Source organism: Thermobia domestica, chromosome 11 (assembly GCF_964235325.1).
Source record: "Thermobia domestica chromosome 11, izTheDome1.hap1.1, whole genome shotgun sequence".
Lineage (NCBI taxonomy): Eukaryota > Metazoa > Arthropoda > Insecta > Zygentoma > Lepismatidae > Thermobia > Thermobia domestica.
The window spans coordinates 40,867,905-40,889,496 of NC_137464.1; the positions used below are offsets into that span (position 1 = coordinate 40,867,905).

A 21,592-nucleotide genomic window follows, 5' to 3' on the forward strand; every position below is an offset into this window, starting at 1 on the left:
CCGGATGGAAAGATTGGAGAAAATATGATAGTTATTTCTTTTTTATGAAAACTTTGTTAAGTTACACTTCTGACAGGAGATCTTGACCAATATTTTTCTTCTGCTGATTTTGTTTTAATTTTACCTGTTATAAAAATGCTAGTGGGCATATGAGTGACGTCAATGAAGAATTCTTCTAGTAGCCCCCTTCTTATTCTTCTGTGCCGCGAAATATCAAGAACAGTTTGTCCATGTCAAAGTATTGCTAGTAGCAATTTGGAATTGAGTCATAACCATGTAACAATGTTGGACAAGACGAATATTTCTTCTATTTCGTCGTTGGCGAGTAATTCTGCTCATGACACAGTCAGTCAGCTTCGCTTTTCAAACCAGTGTAATCTCCTTTTTTCCCCTCTTAGAACAGCTGCTTTGCGACTTGTGTCCATCCACAATCGCTTTCTGACTGGATTACCTCCTGGCCGAGACGTCTGTCATGATGGAAACACACAAACACACATACACCCACCCACCACCACTGCTACCACACAGGGATGGACTGTTGAGTATATTTTTCTTTCCCCCTTTCTGTCCACCACCCACTGTTTCAATCCCCCACTTTTATTTTCTCCTATTTCCTCCCCACCTTCCTATCCCCCCGCCGCCGCCACTGGTGGACGCTTGTGCAAACTGACAGACAAACAACATGTATACGTACGTTTTGTTGCCCCACGTCACGTCCGGTTAAACCCTAGTGGTGGTAGGTAAATCACGACCACAAATACCCGTGTTATCTTCTCTCCTCGCCCTCGCCTTCCTTGACCACTGTAGGACAAACAAAGTCCCATACCATAACATATACCCTCACTCCATTCCTCACACATACAGAGTACACCAACCAACGACAACAAAGCCGTCACTTCAAACAAAAACAATAACTATTTGTTTATATATGACTTTTCCCCTGATTTATTTGAAGCTACAATTTATTGTTGTCTGATCGATGCTTTAAAGTTGTTACCATTAGAAAACTGGGAACACTTTAATGTTATTTTCCTGCTGTGTTGTGCATTTTGCAGAATTTTCAGGATAGAATTTTAACTAAGTTTTCAATACTCAATTTATCTGTAGTGCAGTGTACTGTCATTTAAGTATTTTGTTTGCATCAGCAATAAATAACTCTGAAGATTCTCTACCATTGCGCTGTGCAGACTATCTCAAGTTATCCATCAAAGTTTGATGGATATCCATCCATAAATTAGTCATCCATCCATAATTTCAAATTGGTCTGCAACCTCCTCGCAGTAATCTCTATCAACTATAATTGTTCTTGGCTAACTGCAGATAATTTCAAACCAGAATACATTTTGTAATTGTAATCACTATATTGGATCCGCCATTTTGAATTTTGTAATTTTGACGTCAGATTCTGAATCAGCTGTCCTAACAGCCACTGGCAGTATGTTTTCTTCTAAATTAAATGGTCTAAGGTTAGAGGTCACACCTAATGTTCAAAGGGTGGTTTTCATTGCCGAAACAAGAAAATACGAGTCCATTATTTTTTGATGTTCTACAAGTGTGCAAAGCTTTATTCAAATTGGTGATCGACACTTCCGTAAGTCTCCTTGTGAGTCATACGTGGCCAGTACATTGGTTACCAATGCCTTTGTTTCGAGATTTCTGTGAGAAAAGAAATAAATAAACGCATAATACTTAAATTAACTAGATGTATTGGAACATAAACTATATGAACAACTAAATATTTTGGTTCCTATAACCAAGTTTGAAGTTTAACTATTCAACTATTATAATTGATTTCTGCTACTTCTGGTTTGAATAGATGGTAAAGATAGAATATAGTAGGCTATATATATTTCTAGAATGCTAAATCGATTAAATGCGTTAGTTGTAAATATAACTAAATAATAGGTATATCCTTGAACACTGTACTTGATAAAGCAACCAAGCTAAATAACATACACTATAGGGTCCGTTATGATTGTACCATAATGATAATAATTTTCTTTAGGTTGTCCACAGAGCATCTACTTAGGATTCACAGTAACATCAACTATGCTTTTCATGTATTTGGTTCGCCATCAAAGGTTGTCCACTGAGGAGAGTTAAATTTTACATTTCACTAACAATCTGCATTACACGATAACGACAAACAATGCGACTTGTAGTAAGATGAACAACATTTCTAGAAAGTTACAACCATAAAATGGCAAACATAGCAAATGATCAGAACAAAAACATTTACTCGAGATATTTTTAAAATGGCAAAATATCGTATTTTACCACAACTGCCGGTCTTCAATTGTAACCCGCTACCATTTCCAATCAAGAAACATTGAAGTATATTATTGTCCATTATCATCTATAAACATCATCATCATCATCATGGTATTGGCAGGGCACGTACCACAACTGAGAAGTTTCCACGCTCTACAGTATTTCGCTAACCTCTTCGTCTTCACATACGATTTTTGTGTTTTGATATCGTCCATTAATTATACTCTCCTTCTCCCTCTCGCTCTCTTTCCTACTACCATACCTTCCAGCATGTCCTTTATGATACAGTTCCTTCTTCGTCAAAGTCCCAACCAGTTTCTCTTCCTCTTCTTAATAATATCTACAATTCTTCATTTCTCCCCACCAGTTCTAACATTTTCTCATTAGTTTTCTGCTCGACCCAACAAATTCTCTCCATATCTACAAACATGGGAAAATTTAATTAAGTAACGGAAATTTTTATGCCGTTGATGAGGAATTTGATTTCGAAAATCTATTAGCGCTCTGGCTGGATTGGTGAAAAGGCTGTATTAGTGACAGTATACTGAAATCTAAGAGTAATCTTCTATTGGAACGTGTACTTCAGCTAGATATGTTCCGTTTTGTATAATTAGCTCTGCTTGTTCATCCATTTTGGATATAAATACGTGATATCCCAATTACTTTTTAAATAATTTTTTTAATCCGTAAGTTCTAAATTGTTTTGTTGCCAAAAACGTATGTATTGTTCATTTTATATACATGTAATGGATTATATATACGCACATACACACACCCGATCATACTATATGCTCTTTGTAGTATTATCGACAGACGCTCTTTTATGAATTAACGCTAGCACGGATATGAAACTAGCAGACTTTTAGTAGGTTGTATATACGTATACTTTATTTACATATTTGCAATACATATACATATATATACAACAAATGAAGAATTTGAGTATTTAGTTGAATGCCAGATGTAATAGCAGTACTACTTCCATTTTACAATAATCGAATATGCCCTTTTTGAGGTTTCCTCATGGATTTGGGAATTACGAATGAACAAAAGAACTTAAATCTCACAAGATAGTTAAAAAAAAAAAAAAAGAAAAGAAACGACAAACCTGTTCAATGCTTTACCCCCTCTCTTTGAGAGCATACATGTTCAATGGCATCAATAGAATGATATAAGTATGGGTATGTGTATATGTGTGGTACCAAATGGAAACTGCACATACGAAAACTATGGCGTCCAATGGGAGAAATATGTAGTGAAGTAGGAAAATCGTATGGGTATGAGTATCTAATGTTATTGATGTGAACCAGCTTTATTATTACGCTGATTAAAAAAGGATCACAGTGACAAAATACTCAGACAAGAATAAAGGACATTATAGGGTGCTCTAAAGCAAAGCTTCCTTTAATGCCTGTATTGAAACGTCAGTGAGCGTCCTTCTGTGATGTCCATGGCAAATGATTAATCCAAAAGCCCTAGTATAAAACGTATGGATCCGATGGAGCATTCCCCTCTCGTCCAGAGTCTAAATGGGTGAGTTGAGTACTTAAAATGGATTACTCTCACGTATTCACACACACACGTATATATATATATATATATATATATATATATATATATATATATATATATATATATACACGCTGCAACGCTGCATACATCTTGTATGTGCATTGATGAATATTACGCTTGTGTTTTGAACAGCATACACACGACGAGTAAGTGTTGTCGTCTCTCATGGGGGTTGTAGGGCGGTAACTCATTGTGTTAGAGATAGGTTTAATACAAAATTGAATACGATTTAAGAAAGATCTTTTAAAACAAACTAAGTATTGTTAATAGAAGATAGAGAAAAGCTACTCGAACAGGTGTTGTCGAATGGATTTAGTCGTTAAATGCGTGTGTTTTCCCTCTCGCGTATATAGGGATGTGTGAAAATGAATGAGATAAAATGAGGTAGGGTACGTGTGTGAATGTCCATTGTCAAGTGTTGATCCATGGCAATGTTGTTTACAACATACACGCATATATATATATATATATATATATATATATATATATATATATATATATATATATGCACACATTTGCATACACATACCCTCAGTGACCACTTCTCACGTACTTCGAAACAAACACTTCAACATGTTCGATGGGTCTCACTTTCAATTAATTCATAGGAGAAATTTGAGTGAAGTTGAGCAAACACATACTTGTGGGGTAAATTCTGTGGCCCTTCCGTTTTGAATTTCCTTTATTAGCTAATGGATATTGATTTAACACCACTTACGAAAGTTTTTTTTCTATTTATTCTTTTCTTTTTTTTAAAAAAAAAAAAAAGCTATGCGCAATCGATTTGTATTGGTAAGCGAAAAAAGCCCATTTGATGAACACCCTCTCAAATTCGATCATCTTGGAGTTACTAGAATGATTATAGATATGTTTATTTATATTTACCTATAGTATTTGTAGAGTAGATGAATTGCTTTGGCGTAGTCAGTAAGGCATCTACGTGGGTTTGATCCTCAGCAGCAGGACCGGGAATATTTTTTTATCGTTGTAATATTCTTCCATTGCAGCTCAAGGATTAACATAGTCTCTGTAAAATAGGTGCTTGAAGAAACTTGATGAATATAAACGGCTGAAGTGTGGTACTGGTAACACGACCTCCTGTATGTGTCATAGTCTAGTATGATTTGATTCCTACTGTATCCAGCGCGTTTGGTTTATACGGCTTGTTCAGAATGATGGGCTTCTTTTACTTCAAATAGTAGTTAATGTCGTTGAACTTCGCTCTAAAGATATCCGCTGTAATGACTCATCATATAACATCACGCAACCTATTCCGAGGGGTTGAAGGAAATATACACGAAATAGTATGCATTTTATTTAATATCCACATTTCACAATCCTCAGGTACCGGCATAATGGATTTTATAAAATAAGTTGGGTATGAAGATACAATTTTAAGTACTACTTGAGTACTCGTTGCGTGTATACCAAATAATAGTGAAACATATATAGAGAGCATAATATTTCCTTGTCAAATCCCTTAAACCTCTTGCGAAAGCTCACATAATTTTCAAATATCATGATGACTCTGTATATAATGAATTACACATAATTATATCATAATTATGTAACATCAGAAAATTGAATATTTTTAGATGGTTTTGATCTTGCAATGTAAATATATATGTATTTCGTTTACTAACTAGGAGATTTACGGAAGTATCACTCACTGATTTGAATGAAATTTTGCATACTTGTAGAACATCGAAAAATAATCGACACGTATTTTTTTGTTTCGGTAATGGTGAAGATTGAAGGGTGGAAACCACTCTTTGAACGTTAGGGGTGGTCTCTAAGCATAGACCGAAAACAACAATTTAATTTAGAAGAAAACATACTGCCAGGGAGAGTTTAGGACAGCTGATTCAGAATCTAACGTCAAAATACAAAATTTAAAATGGCGGATCTAATAAAGTGATTACAATTACAAAATGTTTGCTGGTTTGAAATTCTGTGCAGTTAGCCAAGAACAATATTAGCAGGGGTTGCAGAAGGTTGCAGACCGATTTCAAATCCCTTTCCATTGATTTGAAACCCCTTTATTTTAATGCTTGATTAAAGTGAGTCTCTACACCTCTCCCTATTCGGGGTGCTTACGTATAGTGAGTCCCCTCGCCTCTCACTATGTCAGAACTTCACATATCCTCAATTGTTATAATTATCAATTTATTGAGAAAACGCTTCACAATAATAATATTTCGTTAAAAAAAAAGTGTGTGATGCATAAACATTGCATACACCAAGCTCACCTTATTACAACAATAACTGTGATAAATCGCAAAATGCAACACGATCTTCTTCCAAATAACTGTTTTTGTATCAAGCATATCTAATAAGATTTGCAAATCTGGGAAGAGAAAATTGATTATGAATCAGTGATTTGGATCTAAATTATTTTATTACGGAGATATAAATAAATGTTATAGTTGTAGAGGACAATATCAGTAAAATGTCTCAAGAAGTTTTACACGGCCTAAAGACGATCACATCAAGAGACTGAATCCTACCAGTTGTTAGTGCCGAATGGTTTCTTTTTTTAAGGTACTCTTTTGTTCGTAAAATAGGTTGAAAAGTTGATTAATTGTCAGCACTCTACGAATCTAATAACAAAATAGACTTTACATTGGACGGTGAAAGAAAAACTTCTTGAAACCATGATCTCACGAGACCTGATGTTAATTTTCCTGAATATGATGCTTTAACAAGGACATTTTCAGATTAAAAGAGGTTGTTTTGGGCTATAGGGTCATCTGTTCCTGCGAAATAATTAACAACGGTCATAACAGAACTCCATCAGAAATTAAAGACTGTATGGTGTAGCTGTGAGTCATAGGTTTATTGAGTGTGCCACATTTTCTACTGTTTGTGTCTCTGTAAAACGCTATAGTGAGAGGTGCAGAGACTCTCTTTAATCAAGCATCCCATTAAAAGAAGTACAGAAAGGGCTTCCAAATTGGTCTTCAACCTCCTGACAGTAATCTCTGCCAACTATAATTGTTCTTGGCTAACTCCAGAGAATTTCAAACCAGAAGATATTTTATAATTGTAATCGCTATATTGGATCCACCATTTTGAAGTTTGTAATTTTGACGTCAGATTCTGAATCAGCTGTCCTAAAATTTCCCTGGCAGTATGTTTTCTTCTGAATTAAATTGTTATTTCCGGTCTATGCTTAGAGACCACCCCTAACGTTCAAAGGGTGGTTTTTACCCTTAAATCTTCACCATTGCCGAAACAGAAAAATGTATGTAGATTACTTTTCGATGTTCTACAAGTATGTAGAGTTTCGTTCCAATCGGTGAGTGACACTTCCGTAAATCTCCTTGTAAGTGTAGAAAATATATGGAAGACATAATAATCAATGCATCTATATGAATTCAGTATCACAGGCCTTCCGAAAGTATGAGAAATAAGTGGATAGTTATTAGCACCCAATACTGAGTTATAATAGCTTATTCTAATGTACATTTATGTTCTTTTTATCCCAGGATTTATTAATTATTTACTTTTCATTGGTTTCTTCATGCCAAACATTTACTCGAACAAGTATGGGTTGATAATTAAGTGGTGCCTTTCAGTTCTCATAGCGTGATTCCTAAAGTCGAATATCAGATTTCATCAAGCACGGCTAACCCAAGTAAAATGCTGTTAGTCTATGCTTAAAAAAAGGCTTCTTCGAGTAATTGAAAACATTGGGGATAAATAATGATATCCCACATTGAATTTTGAGATACAAGACATTAAAAGTTTGGGTACGTAGTGATACTATTGAGAAAGCTGTAAGAAAAACATACATTAACCCTCATAAACTATCGTGTTTTGACTTGCTTTTCGTAAAAACTAGACGAAGTATTTTAGCGCAAATAAATATACGTTTTGTAAATAACAATATATAACTATAACAAAAAATGAGGGTTATTACTTTTTAGGGCAATAAAATTAGAACATTATAACATAACAACAACAGCAATTTCCTGTAAAGACACCTTGGAATTTTGGACTATTCTTTAGGTGTTTAAATTAGCACTTATCTTGTTATCATCACTATAACCTTACCAAACTTAAATAAACTTTGATATACGTGCAAACACGCGTTTATTGAAATCATTAACGCTTCAAGATAAGATACATTCAAAAGACATGGCCATGTTATATTTGGTCTAGGAATTAATTCGTGCGGGTGGACAAGAGATGGCGCAACGAACGGAGCGTCCCACAGTTCCGTGTATCCACACATGTGTTGCAAACCCCTGTCATCGCGTATCGTTCGTAGTATAGGGCAGTGGATTAAAGCGTCAACAACACCAGTTTGTAGTTAAGTGAACATGGCGCAATTTGTGCCTGATAAAGTGTTTTTGCGGGGTGTCCTGCTGCATTACTTTAACATGCAGAAAAGTGCGACTGAAAGTCATCGTATTTTGGTGGAAGTGTATGGTGACCATGCTCTAGCTGAGCGAACGTGTCAGAAGTGGTTTGCACGGTTTAGAAGTGGTGATTTCGGCTTGGCAGACCAAGAGTGAGCTGGACAGCCAAAAAAATTTCAAGACAAAGAATTGACAGCATTGCTCGAGCAGGATTCGTGTCAAACGCAGGAACAACTTGCAGCAGCATTAGGCGTTGATCAAACAACAGTCTCCAAACGCTTGAAAGCCATGGGAATGATTCAAAAGATGTCACATTGGGTTCCACATGAATTGAAAGACAGAGACGTTGAAAGACGAAAAACCATTTGCGAATTGCTGCTTCAACGACAGAGCAGAAAGGGGTTTCTGCATCGAATTATTACGGGTGATGAGAAGTGGATCCATTACGAGAACCCTAAACGAAAAAAGGCCTGGGTGAAACCAGGTGAACCAGGTCCATCACAACCAAAACGAGATATTCACTGTGCAAAGGTTATGCTGTGCATATGGTGGGATATGAAAGGTGTGGTGTACTATGAGCTGCTGCAACCGGGTGAAACTATGAATGGAGAACGTTATCGACGACAATTAATGCGTTTGAAGCAAGCTCTGGCCAGAACACGACCAGAATGGGAGAACAGACATGATAAACTTATTGTTCAACATGATAACGCTCGCCCACATGTCGCAAAACCGGTCAAAACCTATTTAGAAAATGTCGGATGGGAAGTTTTACCCCACCCGCCGTATTCACCAGACGTTGCTCCTTCGGACTACTACTTGTTCGATTGCATGAACAACGATTTGATTGGACAGCGGTTTACTTCTTCAGAAGATATCGAAACATGGGTCTCTGACTGGATCGCTTCCAAGGATGAGGACTTCTTTCGCCACGGAATCCGTACATTGCCTGACAGATGGGCGAAAGTGGTGGCTAGCGATGGACAATATTTTTCTTAAGGTATTTATGTATTTTGTGTTTGTACTACAGCTTCAATGTGTGCGTACCAACCGCACGAATTAATTCCTAGACCAAATATGATATTATTTATCCTAATGCAAGTACTATAGTTACTTATTTATCGATGATAAGTTAGTTAGCAATGAGCGTATTTTAAATGTCTATGTCGTAAATAGAATACTTTGCTCATATTCACATAAAAACACAAACCTGAATTTGCACCAAGCAATAAAGAAAATAATAATTTGTACGAAAACAATTATAACCCTCATAGTTTCACAATGTTTATGACATACATAACAGCTGAACTATTATAAACATACGTGTTTCTCATTTTCTTCATCACTTGAACCAGAGGCAGACTTAACAACAAAATCTGGGTCCTTTATGGTATCGTCACTCCTAAGAACTTCGATACTATCATTTGATATCTTTTCAAAATATGCACTCATCTTAGCTGTAGTCTTGCGTCTTTCTTGGCACTCCGCCATGTTTGAATTGTTGGTTATCATTTTTGTACTGCCAGTGCATGTGGTATGTTATATTGCGAATTGAACATATCTCTTTCATCTATTAACCAAACTCGGCAATTCTTCGATGGATAATAGATCCACCGGCGTCAAGTAGAGTAGGCTGTTTCACTCATTTTTCACGATTTTGAGGATTATCATTATTTCCCCCCGAGGTCTTCAATTCTTAAGTCATTTGTAAACTATGAGCGACAACCAATACGATCAGTTATAACTTAGGTGACAACCAGTGTTTCTTCCAGACCTGTTTTGGAGGGGACACTGCCCCCCCCCCCGGAGCTCTGAAAGTGCCTCCCCGAGCAGACCAAAATAATACGTCTCTAATATAATAAGAAATAGAATAGTATCAGTAGTGCCCCCCCCCCCTCGGAACATTGTTTCCGAAAAAACACTGGTGACAACGATGCGAGCTCGCCTTTGAGTAGAATAGCTCAGCTTTGCATATTCCAGTAATTTCCAACTATTAAATAGATAATTTGTGCCGTCAAAGAACCTACTCCCATTCTCTGTAAAATAAACGAAGAAAACAAGGAGCAAAGAGGAAATTTGGCATTCGTAAAAATAGTGGTGAGAGTGAAAAATAAGATTGATAGTTTTCCAGTCATGCTACTTTTAAATTTATGACAACTCGTATATTGACATTTGTTTATTGCATTTTCCTATGTTATGTCCCTTCTCTCCTTTGGTGTAGTGTCTCTCATTGCGATTGCTGTGCTTCTACCTACACATCGATTGCTTGGAAATAACTAAAGTATCCGATCAAGTTGCTTGTTTAATCATGCTAAGAGTTCACAAGCATTGTTGCTACCATCAGAACACTTTAATGCACCTACAAAAAGAAGTTACATGGGACTATTTGTGTTTATTGCTATCGACATTACAAAATAAACTATTTATTTTGTTTGTGTTTTGAAGAATAGCGAACCTTTTCAGGGCAGAGGCTATACGAGGTGTAATCCGAAAAACCGTAATGCGTTCAATGTTGTCCCACCAGGGACCGTACTTGAAACCACACTAGAAAAAAGTTGAGACTAACTTGTCTCGAAGAAAAGGTACCGTGTCGATATCATGTCTCGGAAATTTGAGTGATTTTGAGTTTACCGTCCCTTTCAGCACTGAGGCTATATGAGACGGGACCTACTGACTAACGTGGAATCTGAACCAAATGAACGTCTGTCGGGAGTCGAACCCGAGTCTCCCACGCCAAAGGCAAGTACGATAACCGCGTCTCGGTAAGTGTATCAATTTGTATTGTAAGAGCTACTGTATGTCTCGTCTCATGGGTTACTATAGGTTACGAACAACCTAGTGGTCCATGGAATGCCTTTCTTATTTATACATTTCTTTAAAGCAGACGATGAGGCTTGCACCTAGTCCAAACATACTCTTGACAAAGTTGGAAGGAAGTAGGTCCCTGAGACAAATCAGGGTCCTTAACATCCCCGCAACCAGCCACAGGGGTTTGTGGGGGGGGGGGACAAGTCGCCAAAAATGATCTTACAAGTATCTAAATTGTGTTTTTTTGAATTAATAATAGAAATTTGTATTGAGGACTGGGGAACCACTAAAAGTTTAGGGGGGACAGTCCCACTTAGCCCCCTGTAGTTGCGGGCCTGGTACTTGACAATTATGCATTAGATATATACTACAACTTACATGGTTCAACTTATCAGCTTGAACTTTTGATTAGATTAACACCCCCCCCCCAAAAAAAAACAACAGTAGTATTTTGGCTAATATAAATATACTTTTCTTCGAGAAGATTGCACGTGGATACACATTCAGTATCCATCAATTTCAAAATGGAACACTGTGAATCTTATTGTGTCCAGTTACATTAGTATTACTTGAGTTAGCTACAAACCATGTTTCTGTCAAGTCATACATTATGATACGTACCTTAAATCTTGTTGTCATGTTTTAAACCGTCAGGGATTCTTTAGATAGCAAGTTTCTTCAGAAAGGTTCTTAACAAATCTTGTTACCTTAGTAAAAAGAATACATGATAAGAAGTGAAACTTTTTGTGTACCCTGCATATTAGCCGGTTGAAAGAGTAACCAGGACATGGGTTGTGTTGTGCCACTTGAGAATTCGCCTCTCGTGCGTTCCCCTGCAGAAGCAAAGCCCAAATCAAGATTGATGTCCAGTTGTTCTTGGACCAGAGGAGCGAAGTGTTTCGTGCGTGTGCCGTTCCGCATTTGTCAACGGGACGTCAGACTCAGGCTTGGTCCTGTCTCCAAGCAGCTGTGGACACTCAGCAACAGAAAAGACGGCGAATGCGATCAGAAAGAAAAAGAATACGAAGAGAAGTGTGTGTGTGTAGGGGAGAGAAAGCAACCATAGGGATGGGAGAGTAACAACAATACGAGAACGTAGCTATTCGTCACGACACGGATACAGATTGAAAATTCAGATCTGCCAATTGTTATGAACGACATCCTTTCTTCTTTTCATCGTGTATTAAGAAATGTTACATACACGTCCTACTTTCTTATCCTTATTCCTGCACATGTCTACTGTATGTTGTTTCTCCTAAAGTAAACTGTAGAAAACGTTACAGTTTTTACGTTTACAAAGAACTAGCGCTCTTACCAATAGTACAAGTGGCCATACTTGGACAAATTGTTACTTGTATTTTTTGTACAAAACTTGACGACGCAGAAACCAATGGAATTTACATTAAAATATATTCGTACATGGGGTCTCAAATTTAGAAAGGGGGGCAAAGAGGCTCAGTGGTTGAGCGATTACCTGTGGTACGTGGTTCGAACCGCGGCCAAGTAAGTTTGTGAAATGAAATGAAAGAAATTTTTGAGTTTTACGTCCCACGGTTATGCCGGCAAGGCTAAAGGAGACGGTGAAGATGAGAAATGAATGAAATGGTGGAATGAAGAAAGTGGAAAGAAACGGGAGAACTCCGAGGAAACCCACGCACACGGTGTTTGTCCACCACAAAGTTCACTTGGCGGGAGCAGGGTTTGAACCCGGGACCCGATGCACCAGAGGAAGTAAGTTTGTGGTGGACAACATTGTGTCCGTGGGGTCTTCTCGAAGTACTCACAGATTCTCCCACTTTCTCATTCCACCCATTCTTCCATCATCATTCACTTGCTATAATCATCGTCTCCCTTAGTCAAAAAGGCATATTCGTGGGACGTTAAACTCAAAGATTGCTACTATAATTTGAAATAAAAATAAATATAAATACCCCAGCCTAGAGATCACTTTTTTCTCCGTATATGCTCGTTCATTCGTAAATTTAAGGTAAAGATATGCTGCACTATAAAAATATTAGATGGGTAATGGGTATATACCCCACTACATCTCTGTAACTACATTATACGTGTCAAGACTATAATGTAATTTAACACTGTAGCTGTGGTAATAACCGGATAGATATAAGTTCGTAGCTTTCATTATGATCACTAAATGGCGAGATAATCCCTTTTTCCAAGAAGTTTGTGAATTATAAAACAAATAACTGTGAAGATGATGTTGCTGAAAGAGGTACTGTATAAGTTTTATCCAAAATTATAATTAAGCCTTTCACAAAAGACTAGGAACAGAAGCAGATTAGTCTTTGATTGGTTGAAATCCATCGTAAAAATGTTCCCGCTCCACTGAAGGAAGTGCTTTTGTAAGTTGAGAATACAATACAAATACCGACCTGTAAATATTACTTAATTGTGCTGAAATTTCGTTAGTTATTTCTATACATTAGAAAGGAAACATATAAGCCTTGTGGACCCTCGACCACTGTTACTCTTGTTTTGTGAGTGGTAGAGCATTCACCTTCGGTGATTGAGGTCCCTGGTTCGATCCCAGCTCGCGCCGTGTGGACTTTGTGGTGGACAAACACCGTGCCCGTGGGTTTTCTCGGGGTTCTTCCGTTTCCTCCCACTTTCTTCATTCCACCATTTCACTCATCTCTCATCATCACCGTTTCCTTTAGCCTAACCGGCATAAGCGTGGGACGTAAAACTAAAAATTTCATTCATTTCATTTCACAAACTTACTTGGCCGCGGTTCGAACCACGCACCACAGGTAAACGCTTTCTTGTTTTGTGAACCACCCTAATATATATATATATATGGTCGGATCCAGGATTTTCTGACGGGGGTGCACCAATAACTACCCGTACATTTGAATTAAGTTTGAATGTTTTTGATGCCTTCAGGCATTTGTGGTGTGAATGAGGAACATTATTTAGTTTGGAATCCTTTTGGTTTACCTCTCAGAAAATCGACATAAACTATTGCTTTTGCAAAATTCTGCTTTCTTTTAAGCCCAAACGGAAACATGAAGAGAGAACGTTTCGGAAAGTGTTGCTAATTTCACTGGTAGTTTGTCATTTTAGACAGTATGCATTTACAACAAAGGGCGGTGCACGTGCACCTGTGCACCCCAGTAAATCCGGCATTTATATTATATGCATTTTAATGGGTAACAAATTTGATCATTAGTATCACCAAGCTCACATATAACCAGGTTAAATATTAACATCAGTAGTGTAGCCAGGATGTGTGTTTTGGGAGGGGGAGCAAGTGCTGTTATAGGTACATATAGAAAAATTACAAACAAAAAAATATATAAAAAATTACAAACATCAAAGTACCAAAGTACATTGTCAGACCTCTTCCCTACGCCACTGAATAACATGACTAACTAATTGACACAAACTGAGAATGGAAAACTATAATAAACATTATCAAAATACGAAATTGTAACAAAATATTATAATATTATAAAAAACAATTAACACTCTAGGAAAAATTAAAAATAAGGTTCCTACAACCATTTGAAATTATTTGGGAATTTAGCACTTGGCTTGATCCTGGTTTTTATCATTAACCTTTGTTTGAAATATGTATCCTAGACAGAAATAGATTTTAAAGTTTTTTTTTCTCTTTACCACTTTATTTAAATTCAAATGCGCATCCTAGGGTAGAAAAGAGGTTTAAATATATCTTTGAAATATTTTGTATAAATCTAATTTTCCTGTGTGAAGATCAAGCATTACAGCTAGTGATAAAGTTGCCAACCGTCCGGTATATTAGCGTGCAGTTCGGTTTTTGACCTCCTTGTCCGGTGTCCGGTACGATTTCAAAACCGGACGTTAAATGTCCGGTAATTTTCCTTCTTTTTAGTCCTAATCTCTGTTCAATTCAGATTATTTTTGAGTGACGAAAGGAATCGTTTGGCGATGAATATGGCTAAAACAGAGCTTATAATTCTCTTTGATATCGACCTGCCGTGAGCGAAATTTGCTGAAGAGTTGAAGGCAGGAATATTTACTGAACTTATCAAAACTGCTAAAAGTTAACAAAAGTACATTTCCAAGAGCGTACCTAAGACTGCTTCATCTTCAGCTACATCTTCCAATTAAAAAATGCATACATGTCCAGTAAAAGTATATAGGCATTATTAGGCATTACCAGCCCCAGCGAAGCTGGTAAGATTTATTTTTCAAGTATATTTTGGGGATGCCATAATTATATTGCCAATTATATTTGCTTTTCTGTTTTAAATATGATGTATTATTGATGGTAGACTACAAAAATTGCATGTGCCGACTCAACCAAAACTGGAATATATAAGTTTAATAAATACTCCAAAGCAGGCCCATATCCAGGGGGTCTAAGGGGGTCGGGCCCCCCTAAATTTTTACTGTTCCCCTCTAAAATTTTCATGGTAGGCATGCAAATGAACTATAATATGAGATGAACTAATATTTTTGGATTGGGCCGCCCCTAACTTTCACCGGGACCCTCTACGTTTTCGGGCTGGCTACGGCCCTGCTTCAAAAATAACTAAATGTATTAAATTCGAATCTCTCAATTTTATGTGAAGTAACCACTTTCAGGTTGTTTATATTGTTGACGGGCAATTATATCACAATCTTAACAGTGTACATGCTCCAGGAATTTCCATTTTCAATAGTTAGTAACCCTGGCTAATGACAAGCTAGAAGTGAAATATACAAAAGGAGTAAAAAAAATTAGAATAAATGCTATAGGATTCAGTTTCCTTATTTAATTGTGAATTGTTTTGGAATTGAGTAAGCAAGGGTAGTCTTTTGTTAATAGTGTTACTCAAGGGATTAGACATTTCTCGTCTCGAAAAGGACATTTTGTAAGTTTGAGTGGAGACGGTAAGTCTCACTAGTCATGTGAGGATCACTAGTTAATCCAATTCTTAGATCTCAAACACTGTTTTAGTGTTACCTAATGCCTAGTACAGAAACTCTAAATAGGTAAAATGTACAAAGGTAATGAAGAAAGTCATTAAACAGTAAACTCCAGTTATAATATGGTTGAAATGCTATATTACACCCTTCGTAGACACCTAGTTATGTGGAATAATTTTGAGAATTTCTAGGTGAAATTAAGAAAGGAATCAAGGTATAACATTTCTACATACATTTAGAAACCGTGACAAAATAAAAATCTCAAGTTGAGGCGAGAAAAAATATTTCGAGAATTAAGACAAGACGAGAAAGAATTATTCGGGAATCGAAATGCGTCACAAAATTCACGAGTGGAGAAAAAAAAAAAAAAACTTATTCGTCGACTCGTCTTGTCCTGTCTTGTAAACTTGCCATTGTGTGTCCGAGACCTTTGGTGACGAAAAATTTTCACGTTCTACCTTCATTCATTTGCAATGTTATTTATCACTATCGCATTTAATATGACCATTATTCTATCTCCGTTGTAGTTCATTGGTCTACATATAAGCCAGTATCCTCACAAATAGTTTCAGATCTCTATCACTTTAGATTTCATTGGAAACATAATGAAGCATTTTGAATCAATTGTTGGGACGCTGCACCCATATACCTTGCTATCTCTTACATATTTTATTCTGATACCTGTCGATAGACGAATAAAGTCATTTCGTAAGAAGGTAGGCACGGTGTCTCATAAAAGAGTGCTCACATCGAATGTGAGGGATCCCTAGTTCACAATGTCGTGTATGTGAATCATTTCGAGGTTCTCCCATTTCCTCCAACGTTTTTATTCTACCAATTTTCCAACAATCATTCCCTGTCATAAATCATCTGTCTGTTTTACACCAAAGGACATAAGCGCGGTCATAAATAAACATGACAGATTGCAAGATTAAACGGTACTTCAGTAGGGTTGCCGACTTTTGTGAAATGGAGATACCAGACACCCTTCTGGAGCAGAGATGGTCATTTTTCCTAATCCTCCCTCACCCTCACCCTCAATTGACGCCCCCTCACCCTCCATCACACTCACCCTCCATTGACGCCCTCACACTTACCCTCCATTGACGCCCTCACACTCACCCTCAATTCCTTTATCGCCCTCACCCTCCAACGCCCTCACCCTCAACTACTAAAATGAGGGTGAAGTGAGGGTGAGGGCGGCCCACATGAGGGCAAAATGAGGGAGGATGACCATCTCTGATCTGGAGTACGTGTACTCTTAGGATTGTGACATCATCGCTGGTCAAAAATGTGAATAACCTAAAACTGGCAGAGCTGGGTTAACCAATCTGGAAGCCCGGGGCTAGCAAAAAATATGTGGCACCTCTTGACTTCACCTAATACATTTCTGTAAAAGTACAGTAGAAAAGTTAAGGGAATATGTTTTATATTTTTGGTCATATTTTATTTTATGATAATGATTGTATCTTCATGATTCTTTTTAGATATCCAGTTGAGATTTTCATCAGTGTGGAGGCCCAGGGTTATAGCCTCCCTAAGCCCTTCCCTTAATTCGGCCCTGGGAACTGATTACTTCACATAAAATTTAGCGATCCGGAGTTCGAACTTAATAACTTTAGTTACTTTTAAACTTCACTAAACTTATTTATTCTAGATTTGGTTAAGTCGGCACATGTAATTTTTGTAGTCTACCATCAATAATGGTACATTGTATTTAAAACAGAAAAGGAAATATAATTGGCAATATATTTATGGCATGCACAAATACACTTGAAAAATAAATATGACTAGTAAGAGGAAAAATTATAGAATATTTAACATACAGTATTGATGTCATACAGGGGACCGAATGAGGAGGTCAAAACTGAGCTGTCCGGTAAAATACCAGAAGGTTGGCAACCTCATAGCTTAATGGTAGAGTTTTCATTTGTGGTGCGACGTAATCATTGGTAGATCCACTCATGATGCTTCCGTTTCTTCTCCCATTCTCTTTCCACCGTATCGTTCATTATACTGTGCTCGTAATTAAGTCCACGGTGAGCCAGTCTACTTAAGCCTAACGGACATTTCGTATGACATTAAGCTAGTAATTTCACTTCGTTTCATTCTTTAAGACTATTAACACTTATACTGCACACAGCATAGCTTGGATGTCCGAATTTATAAATTAGAACACTATTTTCAAAGAAAGATGCCGAGAATTCACAGAAAAGAATTCCTTGTCATTACTAAAACATCCTTTTTGTTTTGTAAGTATTTTGTTTCTTTCTCTGTTTCCGTCGTGGAACCACCTACGTACTTTCATTAGGATATTGTTCCGAAAACTCTTTCTTATTTGTTTCCATTTAACGAGAGCGTTAAAAGCAAAAGAGAGAAAAAATGTGTCTGGTGAAATCGAGAGAATCATGTGTAGACTTTAGAAACACAAACACATTACAAAAGAGAACCCAGAGCTAAATCTTGAACAAGCAAAGCATTAGTTTCCTTGGTAACAGGGGAAAGCTGTTCTATTGTTTTCTTTACCCCCTCTCCCTCATTCTCTCTCTTTACCCATTCTTCTCGAAGGGAATTCTAATGTAACGACTAAAGATAGAATAATATTATCTTAATTATATTATAAAACAAAAATATAATTTAAAAATCAAGTTTAGTTATGTAAGTAAATTATGTTAATATACTTGTTTATATTACCTCTACATATTATAAGAATGACAAATTACCGGTACGTTTATTGAAGCAAGAATAGGTGAGTTGTAATACATGTCGACAATATACTGTATTTGCCCAAATATAAGCCTCATTTATAAATATGAAACACTTTAAAATTTGGAGGAGCTGTAATAATAATAATAATAATAATAATAATAATAATAATAATAATAATAATAATAATAATAATAATAATAATAAAAGATGATACTCGAGTAAGCCAAGAAAAGGAAAGAAAATGCAAATAGTCATTTAGTAGCAGATTGAGGAAAATATACTTAGGGATATTATCATTATTATTAAGTATTCTGTCTTTCGGCAGGTCCTCGCACTATTTTTTTTAAATCTTAGATTTGGACCCAGAAATGTTTCTCGATCTTTAGCTTCCTATTTTAACTCCCAACACTTTCTTCTATTTTTCAAATCATCGACCCGTAGCATTCTTCTTCTTCCTATTCCTCGCTTTCCTTCCATCTCTTCTTCTATGGCGATATGAAGAAGACAATTCCTTCGTAAAATGTGCCCAATCCAATTGGGCTTTCTATGAAGGATGCTGTCTAGAAGTGTCCTCTTCTCTCCTATACGTTTTAAACCATCTTTTATTCTCTCTGTCTATTTTATCTTCTCCATCTTCCTTCAACACCACATTTTGAAGCTCTCTAAATATTTCTTTACTAGTTTCTGTAATGTCCAAGTCTTCTGAACCATACAGTCAAATGCTCCATATGTCCAATATTGAGCCTGCATGTTAGGAGTGATCTTTTATTGTCGAATACTTCTTTGGCTACGGCAATTCTTGACATGATCTCATTGGTGCAGTAAGCATGATACACATTTTATAAACATTTAGGGAGATACATATTTTAATTTATCCTCAACTTAATATTACTTTCTTCTCTGCACGATCGTTCATATTAGCGACAAATCAGTAGATCCACTTCAGCAGAAATGAATGGTACAAGTTTAGGGATACAACCGATATAATCTTAATTGTAAACTCAAGGAGGACGTTATGAATAATGTTCACAGATTTGTCCATATTATTGTTGGGTAACCCTACAGTATCAACAATGCGACCAGATTCTATAACGCTAGCATATTGTTGCATTATCGTTATTTCAAAATGAGAAATCTGCACATTTTTAGTAGTATACAATATCATTTTTGTAGAGTCGCGAATATAAGACGCATCTTATTGCTTACAAGTGAAACTTGTATAAAAATGTGCTTCTTACAAGAGCACCGATTTCTCTGTAAATTCGGGGGGGGGGGGTGTCATTCAGATGCAGAAGGTATATATATATATGAAGATTTTAAGACAAATTGTACTCAAATTGTGCCAAATATTGTACACTAATAAATACAATAGGGGGTCCCACGTGAGCTTTGGAGGGGGGCGAGCCCCCTTGGCCCCCAGGATCAGTTCCCTTGGCGGCTTATACTTGTGTCGATACAATACTTGGCGGCTTATTATTGTGTTTTTACCTGCTTATCCGCCTCTTTCGTAAATTTCATTAAACTTATACATGTTTCCTTTGATTCTTTAACCTGCAATTGGTCACAAAAATGGAAAACGTCGGTGCAAGAAGGAGACAACTCCAATTGTACATTTGGTTCAGGATTGAAAGAAAAACTGTTTAACATTCACTATTTGTACTTTAGCCTCCAAACATTTTGTAAAGAAATGTTTTATCCCTATAGTAGCACCTCTCTTTACAAATCGCTCAGAGGCTAATGTACAAATATTAATTTTTTAAAAACATTTTTCTTTCAATCCTGAACCAAATGTACAATTGGAGGTGTCCCCTTTTTGCACCGAGGTCTTCAATGATAAGTACAATGCCATTTTTAAATTTTAAGTAGTCTTCTGGGCAGGAAGATAACTATATCATGTAGCGCATATGCAAGCTTTAATAGGGTATGAGTACTCTTTCAAACCTCTTTCATCACTTTTGTTAACGTAATGTTGGCAGAGTGTCAATCTACAAAAACTTCGTAACAAATTTATATATATATATATATATATATATATATATATATATATATATATAAACTTTTGCACTTCGATTTCTGGTGTAAGATATCACCCAAACATTTAATTTTTCATTAATTAAGTTATATAAGTTAAATTGTATTGATATTTCTTCAAGGTTACCGGTACAGTAGAGATTTAAGATTCCTATATTGATAAGTAAATGCCATACACTTTCGATTTGAATAACACATTTCTTTTACATTTACATGCTATAATAAGGAAATATTAGTTCTTATATTGTATGTGAGATCACACATTCTTCTTAGCATTTAAAAGTCATATGAACTAATCTGATTGATATTTAAGCAGTGTCATATCATGTCGGTTATCAACTTATCTGCTAGTGGCATTTTTCTAGCAATGGCACTTCTTATCTATTTCTTGGCGATTACATGTTTTAAATTTAAGAACGAGAGTGTTGAACACAAATACACATATTACGTGACGATTTTGCGTCCCGAAGGATTTTATCCTAATTCCAAGACACAAGCTCATAATAAAATCATGTAAAATACCAGAAATGTACGAACCTTACGGCATGGCTAGGGTTGCCATCTATCCAGTGACGACGCCTGCTTTAATTTCTTGTGGGAGCAAGCGGGGAGACAGATATTCTTAAGGCAAAGGTTAAGGCATTGCTGTTATTTACAAACATAGGAAATAAAAAGTGTATTTAAAAGAAAACATCTTGCAAATATAGTATAATTAGTTTATTTACAATTAGTATTAATACTTTATTTCCGGTGTATATTTACAGGATTACTGTATTGTAGAACATAAAATGCTACCCTAATTTAGATTAGCATAGATTTGTAAAATTTACGAGAGAAATACGTATTTTTACATCAAAATATATGGAAATTTTACATCTGATATGCGAAATAATGTTCTATGACGTAATTCAAATTGCATGCTTGTA

The 21,592-nt window shown here is 36.3% G+C and overlaps 1 protein-coding gene across 2 annotated transcripts in view; it reads left to right on the forward strand.

Moving 5' to 3' along the window:
* Positions 1-21,592, forward strand: part of LOC145664063 (kin of IRRE-like protein 3) — a 522,782-nt gene that overhangs the window by 429,724 nt on the left and 71,466 nt on the right. The gene's annotated exons all lie outside the window — the stretch shown is intronic.